This window comes from Oncorhynchus mykiss, chromosome 2 (genome assembly GCF_013265735.2).
Source record: "Oncorhynchus mykiss isolate Arlee chromosome 2, USDA_OmykA_1.1, whole genome shotgun sequence".
In the NCBI taxonomy this organism is placed as follows: domain Eukaryota; kingdom Metazoa; phylum Chordata; class Actinopteri; order Salmoniformes; family Salmonidae; genus Oncorhynchus; species Oncorhynchus mykiss.
In genome coordinates, this window is record NC_048566.1 from 25414661 (window position 1) to 25427822 (window position 13162).

A 13162-nucleotide genomic window follows, 5' to 3' on the forward strand; every position below is an offset into this window, starting at 1 on the left:
CCCCTTGCTTGAGAAAAAATTTAGTAGCAATAGAGAACAAAAGAAGAAAGGCCAAACCCCCCATTTGTGCTATGTAAGGACTTACCTGGACCACCTATTGAGATGTGCCTTTTGTTATGTAAATGAGTTGAAAAGGAGACTTGAGTAGAACTTTAAAATCCCTGCTGTGTTTGATGCAGTTTCCTTTACAATCTAATTCTAAGGATTAGATCAGGGAAGAATGAACCTAATATTATTATTGAGACACCTGGGCTGGGTTCACCGGAGACACCTGGGCTGGGTTAACCGGAGACACCTGGGCTGGGTTAACCGGAGACACCTGGGCTGGGTTAACCTGAGACACCTGGGCTGGGTTCACCGGAGACACCTGGGCTGGGTTCACCGGAGACACCTGGGCTGGGTTTAGAGGAGACACCTGGGCTGGGTTAACCGGAGACACCTGGGCTGGGTTAACCTGAGACACCTGGGCTGGGTTCACCGGAGACACCTGGGCTGGGTTCACATGAGACACCTGGGCTGGGTTAACCGGAGACACCTGGGCTGGGTTAACCGGAGACACCTGGGCTGGGTTAACCGGAGACACCTGGGCTGGGTTCACCGGAGACACCTGGGCTGGGTTCACCGGAGACACCTGGGCTGGGTTTACAGGAGACACCTGGGCTGGGTTAGCCGGAGACACCTGGACTGGGTTAACCGGAGACACCTGGGCTGGGTTAACCTGAGACACCTGGGCTGGGTTAACCTGAGACACCTGGGCTGGGTTAACCTGAGACACCTGGGCTGGGTTAACCGGAGACACCTGGGCTGGGTTAACCGGAGACACCTGGGCTGGGTTCACCGGAGACACCTGGGCTGGGTTCACCGGAGACACCTGGGCTGGGTTAACCGGAGACACCTGGGCTGGGTTCACCGGAGACACCTGGGCTGGGTTCACCGGAGACACCTGGGCTGGGTTCACCGGAGACACCTGGGCTGGGTTCACCGGAGACACCTGGGCTGGGTTCACCGGAGACACCTGGGCTGGGTTAACCGGAGACACCTGGGCTGGGTTAACCTGAGACACCTGGGCTGGGTTCACCGGAGACACCTGGGCTGGGTTAACCTGAGACACCTGGGCTGGGTTCACCGGAGACACCTGGGCTGGGTTCACCGGAGACACCTGGGCTGGGTTCACCGGAGACACCTGGGCTGGGTTAACCGGAGACACCTGGGCTGGGTTCACCGGGGACACCTGGGCTGGGTTCACCGGAGACACCTGGGCTGGGTTCACCGGAGACACCTGGGCTGGGTTCACCGGAGACACCTGGGCTGGGTTCACCGGAGACACCTGGGCTGGGTTCACCGGAGACACCTGGGCTGGGTTCACCGGAGACACCTGGGCTGGGTTAACCGGAGACACCTGGGCTGGGTTAACCGGAGACACCTGGGCTGGGTTCACCGGAGACACCTGGGCTGGGTTCACCTGAGACACCTGGGCTGGGTTCACCTGAGACACCTGGGCTGGGTTCACCGGAGACACCTGGGCTGGGTTCACCGGAGACACCTGGGCTGGGTTCACCGGAGACACCTGGGCTGGGTTAACCGGAGACACCTGGGCTGGGTTCACCGGAGACACCTGGGCTGGGTTCACCGGAGACACCTGGGCTGGGTTCACCGGAGACACCTGGGCTGGGTTCACCGGAGACACCTGGGCTGGGTTCACCGGAGACACCTGGGCTGGGTTCATCGGAGACACCTGGGCTGGGTTCACCGGAGACACCTGGGCTGGGTTAACCTGAGACACCTGGGCTGGGTTCACCGGAGACACCTGGGCTGGGTTAACCTGAGACACCTGGGCTGGGTTCACCGGAGACACCTGGGCTGGGTTCACCGGAGACACCTGGGCTGGGTTCACCGGAGACACCTGGGCTGGGTTCACCGGAGACACCTGGGCTGGGTTCACCGGAGACACCTGGGCAGGGTTAACCGGAGACACCTGGGCTGGGTTCACCGGAGACACCTGGGCTGGGTTCACCGGAGACACCTGGGCTGGGTTCACCGGAGACACCTGGGCTGGGTTCACCGGAGACACCTGGGCTGGGTTCACCTGAGACACCTGGGCTGGGTTCACCTGAGACACCTGGGCTGGGTTCACCTGAGACACCTGGGCTGGGTTCACCGGAGACACCTGGGCTGGGTTCACAGGAGACACCTGGGCTGGGTTCACCGGAGACACCTGGGCTGGGTTCACAGGAGACACCTGGGCTGGGTTAACCGGAGACACCTGGGCTGGGTTTACAGGAGACACCTGGGCTGGGTTCACCGGAGACACCTGGGCTGGGTTCACCGGAGACACCTGGGCTGGGTTCACCGGAGACACCTGGGCTGGGTTCACCGGAGACACCTGGGCTGGGTTCACCGGAGACACCTGGGCTGGGTTCACCGGAGACACCTGGGCTGGGTTCACCGGAGACACCTGGGCTGGGTTCACCGGAGACACCTGGGCTGGGTTTACAGGAGACACCTGGGCTGGGTTAACCTGAGACACCTGGGCTGGGTTCACAGGAGACACCTGGGATTTTTTCTTGTCAGTTGTTATGCTAATACGACGGCAGGTACCCTAGTGGTTAGAGCGTTGGGCCAGTAACCGAAAGGTTGCTGGTTCGAATCCTCGAGCTGAGAAGATAAAAATCTGTCGTTCTGCCCCTGAACAAGGCAGTTAACCCATTGTTCCTCGGTAGGCCGTCATTGTAAATAAAAATGTGTTCTTAACTGACTTGCCTGGTTAAATAAAATATATAATATATATATAAAAATATGATATGTTAATGTGTAGCAACAACCCACAACTTGGGGATAACAATAGGCCAATGTCAAATGGTATGAATTTGAATAATTAGTTAGTCACCTTTTGTGTGAATTGCTTTCAAATTTGCCCTCTCCTCATCTTCTCCCCTGCATTGAATAAAAAACACTTAACTGAAATAGTGGAAGCTCATCATTAGGCTGGCTTTTGCCTGGTCAAGGTGAGGACAGATTTGTAAGTAATTAGAAAGAGCCTATGTCCCATGTTTCAGGTCCTCCAGCTGAAGGGTACAGCAGAAGTCCGGTCCGGAGCAGGGATGACCACTTCCTGTCTCTGAAGTTCTATCAAGACGTCCAGGATAGAGTCCAGTTCCAGACAGAAGACCTCCAGCTCCCGGGTCTTCCCCTGAGCCAGCCTCCTCCAACGCTCCACCTCAGACTGCTGCTCAGCCTCCACCACCAGCCGAGTCTGACCTATCACCTGCAGGATGGCACCGTGGGCATGTGTTATTCAGTGTGTGTGTGTATTTACCTGCAGCAGCTCTTTCTTCCTCTCTCTGTGTGTGTGTGTTCACCTGCTGGAGCTCTTTCTGCCTCTGAGTGTGTCGTAGCTCCATGCTGTGGATCTTTCTCTCCAGGCTAGTGAAGTGTCTGAGCTCTGGCACTCCTTGGCCTGCTTCAGCTCCTCCAACAGTCTTGTCAGCTAAACAGAGTGTTAAAGAGATGAAGCAAGCATTAATGTTGAGCTTTCCCCAGGAAATACAGTCCGGTCTGGATAATAAAGCAATGCTCTGCCTTCTTAACAACACCACCAACAAGGCAGGTCCTACAGGCCCTAGTTTTGCCGCACCTTGACTACTGTTCAGTCGTGTGGTCAGGTGCCACCAAAAAGGATTTAGGAAAATTACAATTGGTTCAGAACAGGGCAGCATGGCTGCCCCTTGGATGTACACAGAGAGCTAGTATTAATAATATGCATGTCAATCTCTCCTGGCTTAAAGTGGAGGAGAGATTGACTTCATCACTGCTTGTATTTATGAGAGGTTTTATTTATGACATGTTGAATGCATCTGTCTAAACTACTGGCACACAGTTCAGACACCCATGCATACCCCACAAGACATGCCACAAGAGGTCTCTTCATAGTCCAAGTCCAAAACAGACTATGGGAGGCACACAGTACTACATAGAGCCATGACTGCATGGAACTCTGTTACACATCAAGTAACTGACGCAAGCAGTAAAAATGTAAATAAACATAAATAAAAACACCTTATGGAACAGCGGGGAATGTAAAGCAACACAAACATTGGCAGACATGCATACACACACGATAACATACACATGGATTTAGTACTGTAGATGTGTGGTAGTGGTGGAGTAGGGGCCTGAGGGCACACAGTGTGTTGTGAAATCTGTGAATATATTGTAATGTTTGAAAATTGTATTAAATGCCTTAATTTTGCTGAACACCAGGAAGAGTAGCTGCTGCTTTGGTAGAATCTAATGGGGATCCATAATGAATACAAATACCTTGTTTCCTTGCAATGACACTTCAAGTACTAGTGTGTTGATGAAGTTGTGAATGTGTGAGCCACGGAAACAATTATCCTGATTCAATGAGATTACCTGTGATTAGTATGTAGACCAGTGTGTCCTGTCTGTTGATGCGTACAGATGTTGGTACAAGGTGCTGCCAACACCAGATGACCAGGGACGCTGTCTGTGTTCTGAATGGCAACCTATTCCGTTTAATGTGCACTGCTTTTGACCAGAGATGTTTTAGGCACGTTTGGGTTGTTTTGGGGTGATTAGTAGGACCCTTTTAGAAGTGCCTTCTTCATTTGATTGTTTATCGTTAATGCCGTCTTTGGTGTGCTTATCAACACATGAGCACCTTTTCCCCCACTCCTATTGATACAACACTCCTATTGATACAACACTCCTATTGATACAACACTCCTATTGATACAACACTCCTATTGATACAACACTCCTATTGATACAACACTCCTATTGATAAATGATTAAACTGTCTTCTTTCTTTGCATGTTCAAGCCCGTCTCAAAATACAACACTGTCCCTTTAAGGCTCTCCTGGACGCATCACCGGGGGCAGGACACCTACAGTACCCGATGTCACAGGAAGGCCAAAAAGATCATCAAGGACATCAACCAACCAAGCCACTGCCTGTTCACCCCGCTACCATCCAGAAGGCGAGGTCAGTACAGGCATCAAAGCAGGGACCGAGAGACTGAAAAGCAGCTTCTATTTCAAGGCCATCAGACTGTTAAACAGCCGTCACTAACAGGAGAGGCCTACCTACAGACTTGAAATCATTGGCCACTTTAATAAATGGAACACTAGTCACTTTAATAATGTTGTTTACATATCTTGCATTACTCATATGTATATACTGTATTTTTATACCATCTATTGCATCTTGCCTATGCCACTCGGTCATTGCTCATCCATATATTTATATGTACATATTCTCATTCCATCCCTTCACTTACATTTGTGTGTATTAGGTAGTTGTTGTGTAATTGTTAGATTACATGTTGATATTGCTACACTGTCGGAACTAGAAGCACAAGCATTTCAGCAGGTAGCCTGGGGGTTAGAGTGTTGGACTAGTAACCGAAAGGTTGAAAGATCAAATCCCCGAGCTGACAAAGTAAAAATCTGTCGTTCTGCCCCAGAACAAGGCAGTTCACCCACTGTTCCTAGACCAGTTCACCCACTGTTCCTAGACCAGTTCACCCACTGTTCCTAGACCAGTTCACCCACTGTTCCTAGGCCGTCATTGAAAATAAGAATTTGTTCTGACTTGCCTAGTTAAATATTTTTTTATTTTTGTTGCTATACTGGCAATGGCATCTGCTAACCATGTGTATGTGACCAATGGCATCTGCTAACCATGTGTATGTGACCAATGGCATCTGCTAACCATGTGTATGTGACTAATGGCATCTGCTAACCATGTGTATGTGACCAATGGCATCTGCTAACCATGTGTATGTGACCAATGGCATCTGCTGACCATGTGTATGTGACCAATGGCATCTGCTAACCATGTGTATGTGACCAATGGCATCTGCTAACCATGTGTATGTGACCAATGGCATCTGCTAACCATGTGTATGTGACTAATGGCATTTGCTAACCATGTGTATGTGACTAATGGCATCTGCTAACCATGTGTATGTGACCAATGGCATCTGCTAACCATGTGTATGTGACTAATGGCATCTGCTAACCATGTGTATGTGACCAATGGCATCTGCTAACCATGTGTATGTGACCAATGGCATCTGCTAACCATGTGTATGTGACCAATGGCATCTGCTAACCATGTGTATGTGACCAATGGCATCTGCTAACCATGTGTATGTGACCAATGGCATCTGCTAACCATGTGTATGTGACCAATGGCATCTGCTAACCATGTGTATGTGACCAATGGCATCTGCTAACCATGTGTATGTGACCAATGGCATCTGCTAACCATGTGTATGTGACCAATGGCATCTGCTAACCATGTGTATGTGACTAATGGCATTTGCTAACCATGTGTATGTGACTAATGGCATCTGCTAACCATGTGTATGTGACCAATGGCATCTGCTAACCATGTGTATGTGACTAATGGCATCTGCTAACCATGTGTATGTGACCAATGGCATCTGCTAACCATGTGTATGTGACCAATGGCATCTGCTAACCATGTGTATGTGACCAATGGCATCTGCTAACCATGTGTATGTGACCAATGGCATCTGCTAACCATGTGTATGTGACCAATGGCATCTGCTAACCATGTGTATGTGACCAATGGCATCTGCTAACCATGTGTATGTGACCAATGGCATCTGCTAACCATGTGTATGTGACCAATGGCATCTGCTAACCATGTGTATATGACCAATGGCATCTGCTAACCATGTGTATGTGACCAATGGCATCTGCTAACCATGTGTATATGACCAATGGCATCTGCTAACCATGTGTATATGACCAATGGCATCTGCTAACCATGTGTATATGACCAATGGCATCTGCTAACCATGTGTATATGACCAATGGCATCTGCTAACCATGTGTATGTGACCAATGGCATCTGCTAACCATGTGTATGTGACCAATGGCATCTGCTGACCATGTGTATGTGACCAATGGCATCTGCTAACCATGTGTATGTGACCAATGGCATCTGCTAACCATGTGTATGTGACCAATGGCATCTGCTAACCATGTGTATGTGACCAATGGCATCTGCTAACCATGTGTAAGTGATTTGGAGGACAGTTGGCCACTCTTGGTAGTCTATAAAATATTGCAACATTACAATTACAACCTAATTATTTTGATGTATTTATAAAATAATTCCCTTCAGGTCTCAAAAATAAGGGCATCTCATCGTTCCCGGGACGAAAAAAAATGTCCTCAAAACAGACTCTGGGACAATAGATCCAAAATAAATGCAACAGCTGCACATACAATTTAAAAAGCAATGAGGCTGATGAAACAGATCAGACCATTTAGCTGAAAATGTTGATAACGTTTTATTTCTTCATATTATAAGCTCAACAATAAGCTAGGTAGGAATATTCCAGTATGTCTGTATGGAGGAAACTGAACAATGTTCTACCAATGAGTCAGGCACCTCTATAACCACTGAACTACTGCAGTCCTTTTTTACTGGAAGGTGTTATTGTGGCACTAAATAAAGCATTCAGCCTGTGCGGCTACAGCCTGCAGTACCACCCTCTCCTACAGCCTGCAGTACCACCCTCTCCTACAGCCTGCATTACCACCCTCTCCTACAGCCTGCAGTACCACCCTCTCCTTGTCCTCTGCAGCTCCAGACGCAGCCTTAACCCCTCGCTCTCCTGCAGCACCCCTGAGATGTGGCTCCCAGAGAACGCTGTGGGCTGGTAGTCCTTCTCATCCTGAGTGGGAGGGAAGGTTGCGGTCTCTCCCACTTTGCCTCCCCTCTCCCCTGGGGTAGCCACCACCATGGGTCCTTTGGATCCGGCCGCCTGCCGCCTGCCCTCCCCAGGCCCAACACGGCCCTCTGATCTGGGGCCAGGGCCACACAGCATGGTCTTCCTCTCCCTCTGGAGTCTCTCCACGGTGCGGCTCAGCTCCTGGACGCTGCGGGTCTTGGCTGACAGCTCCTGGACGCTGCGGGTCTTGGCTGACAGCTCCTGGACGCTGCGGGTCTTGGCTGACAGCTCCTGGACGCTGCGGGTCTTGGCTGATAGCTCCTGGACGCTGCGGGTCTTGGCTGACAGCTCCTGGACGCTGCGGGTCTTGGCTGACAGCTCCTGGACGCTGCGGGTCTTGGCTGACAGCTCCTGGACGCTGCGGGTCTTGGCTGACAGCTCCTGGACGCTGCGGGTCTTGGCTGACAGCTCCTGGACGCTGCGGGTCTTGGCTGACAGCTCCTGGACGCTGCGGGTCTTGGCTGACAGCTCCTGGACGCTGCGGGTCTTGGCTGACAGCTCCTGGACGCTGCGGGTCTTGGCTGACAGCTCCTGGACGCTGCGGGTCTTGGCTGACAGCTCCTGGACGCTGCGGGTCTTGGCTGACCGCTCCTGGACGCTGCGGGTCTTGGCTGACAGCTCCTGGATGCTGTGGGTCTTGGCTGACAGCCCCTGGTTGAGTCTCTCTATCCGGACCCCCAGGGCTGTCTCTGCTTGGTGCTGGGACGAGCTGCGTTGGGGGGCTCTCTCTGGCTCGTGGTAGACTGATTTAATTTATTCAAATAAAGAACATATGCTCCAGGTAACATTACATACATTTAAAACAATTATCCAGGATTAATTATTAAGACTTATTTCCTCTTAGATGGGCTAAGTAGACAAGAAGGCAGGTAGATAAGGTCTACCTGTGCCTGTTGTGTGAGCTGCTCCTGTAGGGAGTGGACCTCAGCCTGTAGGGTTCTCCCTCTACTCTGATGGTTCTCCTTCAGGAGCTCCAGTTCCTGCTGCAGGGAGCAGACCTGGGCCTGCCAGACCCCATGGTGACCCGGTCTGGACCGGGTGTTTCTGGGTGAACTGCTGCTCCAGATCACTGATCTGCTGCTCATCCTGGAGCTACAACCACACACACTGTAAATTAGTCTACTTTTATATTTAGGGGATGTATTTCCATTTCCATTGAATCCATTGAATTTATTGATCTCAACACATCTCTTGAGAAAAAGCTTATTTTATTCTCCCATGTGCAGTGTTGGTGTAATGAAACATTAAGACTAATGACATCACACATTTGGAAAGGACAAATATTTTACAGAGGATGAATCACTGATATCCCCAAGGTCTCCACCGTGAGCGTCGGACAGAACTGTCAATTCAAGTGTTGTACAAGGCTGTTGGAACTTGCCCTCTGACCCCTCTCTGAAAAGACATGAAGAGAACTGGGGGAACAGCGAGGACTCATCACCCTGTTCTTATCTTTCCTTTGTGTGAGAGAGGACATTCAGAGTGTTTTGTGTTGAGGATGAACATCTTCAGCTAAGTGGCAGTTTGAAGCGGTTGTGTTAACAGCAAGGCCCTGTATGTCGGAGTAAGTCGCTGTAAGTATGTGTAGAGTGCTAATTGGTACAGGACTGAGGGCTAGTGACAGGGAATGGTAACACAGGGTTGTATGAGTACATAACAGTGCCACTCAGCTGAGAGTATGGACAGACCTTAATCCGCTGGTACTGCTGTTCCATGGCTCGGAGGCTGCGTTTGGCCTCGTCGTCATGGCTCTCTAGCTCCGCCTCCAGCCTCTGGATGTGCCGCTCCAATAGGGCCCTGGTCTGAGTGGGCGGGGAGCTCTTGGCCCCTCCATCCTCCTCCACTGCAGGTGCGTTGGCTGCAGCGTAGATAAGCGCTGGGAGGGAGTTAGGGTTCCTCTGTCTGAGTCTTCTCCATCTCCTTCACCTGGGAGAGGGGGAACAGAAATATGCCGCTATTCAGGGATACATGCACGCACACACACACAGGAAATATTTCTCAACTGACTCACCTGTCGTTCTAGGTCCTGTATCCTCTTAGCGTCTCCAGCTCTCTCTTTAGTCTTATTCTGATTGGCTCTCTTCCCCACCTCCATCTTCAGCTTTTCCACCTGATTGGAGGAACAAACATTTCATTCAAAATACTGACCTACAGGAAATGACAGTAATACAATACACACTCTCAAATAAGGTACAGTTGGTCCTACCTGCTCTGTGCGTTTGGGGTCCTACCTGCTCTGTGCGTTTGGGGTCCTACCTGCTCTGTGCGTTTGGGGTCCTACCTGCTCTGTGCGTTTGGGGTCCTACCTGCTCTGTGCGTTTGGGGTCCTACCTGCTCTGTGCGTTTGGGGTCCTACCTGCTCTGTGCGTTTGGGGTCCTACCTGCTCTGTGCGTTTGGGGTCCTACCTGCTCTGTGCGTTTGGGTCCTACCTGCTCTGTGCGTTTGGGTCCAACCTGCTCTGTGCGTTTGGGTCCAACCTGCTCTGTGCGTTTGGGTCCAACCTGCTCTGTGCGTTTGGGTCCTACCTGCTCTGTGCGTTTGGGTCCTACCTACTCTGCGCTTTGGGGTCCTACCTGCTCTGTGCGTTTGGGTCCTACCTGCTCTGTGCTTTGGGGTCCTACCTGCTCTGTGCTTTGGGGTCCTACCTGCTCTGTGCGTTTGTGTGTGTCTGCGGTGGCAGCCCTCAGTCTGGCAGAGTCTCTGTCCAGAAGCTCCTGGTTCTCAGCATACCACTGGAGCCTCTTCTTCAGAACACACACCACCTCCTTATGCCGGTCCTCTGCCACTTGCAGCTCAAAGCTCTTATCCCCTGGCAGAGACAAGGACAATACAGACAGCATGTCTGAGTTCCACTTGACTGTCAACCACAACAATGGAATGTTTTAACGGAGGTTTAAAACACACGTCTGTAAAAGTCACTGGATTTGAAACAGGGAACATTGTCCTTTGGGAGTAGAAACAAGAGGTTTGATTCCACAGTCAAGCCTCCATGTCTCTCACACACTAACCTGAGGTGTAGACGACCTGCGCTTTGTCCAGGTCTCTCTCTTTCCTCATCATTTGAAGTTCCACCTCCACAGCCTGTGGGTCTCCTCCACCAGTCTCTCTTCAGTCCTCTGCACGCACGCACGCACACACGCACACTGTCGAAGGTGAGACTGGTCCTTCCCTTTTAAGATGAGTTGATTGTTTAATCTCCAAAGCAACATCAAGGCCTTCCTTTTAGAGGTGGTTGTGTGACGTGACTGAACACTCACCTGTGCTGCCTGCATCTGGCCCAGCAGCTGTGTGATGCGCTGAATATGGGCCATACAGCCTACATTACCCACAGTCCCCGACGAGTTGCTCATCTGCTCCGTGGGCATAAATAAGCGTTCAATGATGTGGATAGGTACGTGTCTGTGCATATGTATGTGTCAACTCACTTGGTAAGGGCCAGTTCGTTTAGCAGCCTCTGGTTCTCTGCGAACATGGCCTCTTCATTGAGTTTACTCTGAGCCTGAAGAGCCTTCATCTGCAGGTACAACTTCTCATTCTCCTGTTACCCACACACACCGCAAGGAGAGAGAGAGAATCACGTTAAATGTCTCAACTATAGGCCCATCTGGGTAAATTAGTTTGATCAGAAATACCTGTTCTACGCATTTAACCTACATAAAATCAAACTTGAAAGGAATATGACTAGAAGCTGTGAGATGAGGGAATGCATTCAGCATTCCTAATTAAGAACTGCTACAGTTCCACCTTGGTGGTGGGTGTACTGTAGCCACTGATTCTAGGAGCTCTGCTGTAGGCTCTGTAATTATGAAAGGTTCTGACAGTGTTGCTAAGCTGCTCACAATCTGGAGGAAAAAAGGCTAACTGTGCTGCCTGCTACAAACCCACACCCCCTCCTGGAATTAAGTCAGTGAACAGAGGAATTCCATTACCCTGAACAGTGGCCTGTACATATAACCTCCGCAGTCACAGAGACTCTGGGTAATTGGAATGGATTCAAAGCCAATGAGTCACCGCCAGCCTGGCTCTGAACAAATGCAGTACAATTAAGTATTGTTTCCTTAAAACACAGACTGGAAGAGAAAAGACCAAGAGAGACGGCCAAGCAATCACAGAGTAGACAGAGACAAACAGACATGTGTACGCACGCACCTGCTGGTATCCCTGGACGATGGTCTCCTGTTTCTTCACCTCTTTCTCTATCAGTCTGAGTTTGCCCTCAGTGAGGGGGTCCAAGGGCCCGTCCAGACCGCGACCCAACCGGCCCTTCTTCCTGCTGTTGGCCTCCTCTGTACTGTGCAGCTGAAACACAAGGGACAAGACTCACAAGTACACATCACAAATAACACACGAGTGATGTATGCATCTACTACAGTTTTGAGTTCACAAAATAAAGTTTGAGCTAATTTAACTGGCCTTCAGTGGATGGCAGAGATATCTTAGATAACATGCTATTGTTTAATGGAATATTTTATTTTGCTCCTGTGTCAGCTGGGTCCTTCACAACTGTTTTTTTCAATAGCTTGAATAACAGTATTACAAAAGCCAGACACACAAAGCAGCTAAATAACATGAGCAGTGCCATAGCAACAGGAGTGCTGACATAGGGGTTTTAAACTGTTCCGACAGTCATGGAGAACATGTTATTTTCTGTTACAATAGAAGGATGTAGGAAGTCACAGGTGGCCAAACAGATGGAACTATACTTTTTTGAGACATGACTGTCCATGTGAATGTAATAGTGTGTGTGTGTGTGTGTGTGTCCCTCTACCTTGCTCTGCAGGAGGTAGTTCTCCTGTCTCAGTGAGCTGACCTCTGTGTCGTGCTGCAGCAGTAGCTCTTCGTCTCTGGTGTGGAGCTCTCTCCCCCTCTGGGCTAGCTGCAGTCTCAGCCTGGACACTAGGGGGCTCTCCTCCACCTCCCCAGACGTACCCTCCTCCCTGGGCACACTCTGACAGACAGAGGGGTAACACATGGTTAGAGTCTTTATAATGGATAGTTGCTAGCACTTCAACGTGTATTGAAGGCCATACTATTGGCCTAATTATTAATAGCACAAACAAAATAGGCACCAAGAATGCAAAAATGTTTGACTGCTATCGTCATCAAGGTATGGACACACACAATACCAGGGATGCAAACTGCTGAGGGCCCAGAAAGGTGACACTTTTATTTTTGCACTGAAACATGCAAAACATCCCTGCTAGGGGGAAATGCAGGTTTTAACTAATTACATATCAAAGAATGTGATCTACATGATCAGTCTGTGTGTAAAATAAAAAAAAGTGGTTAATGTGAACCTAACTCACAGCTAAAACATTTAAAGAAAGCAATCCAATGTTATTTGTTGCCTAGACTTTACTGCAAATGA

The 13162-nt window shown here is 49.9% G+C and overlaps 1 pseudogene; it reads right to left on the bottom strand.

Moving 5' to 3' along the window:
* Positions 1 to 2779: 2779 nt before the first annotated feature.
* LOC110533704 lies at positions 2780 to 13039 on the bottom strand (annotated as a pseudogene).
* Positions 13040 to 13162: the final 123 nt, after the last annotated feature.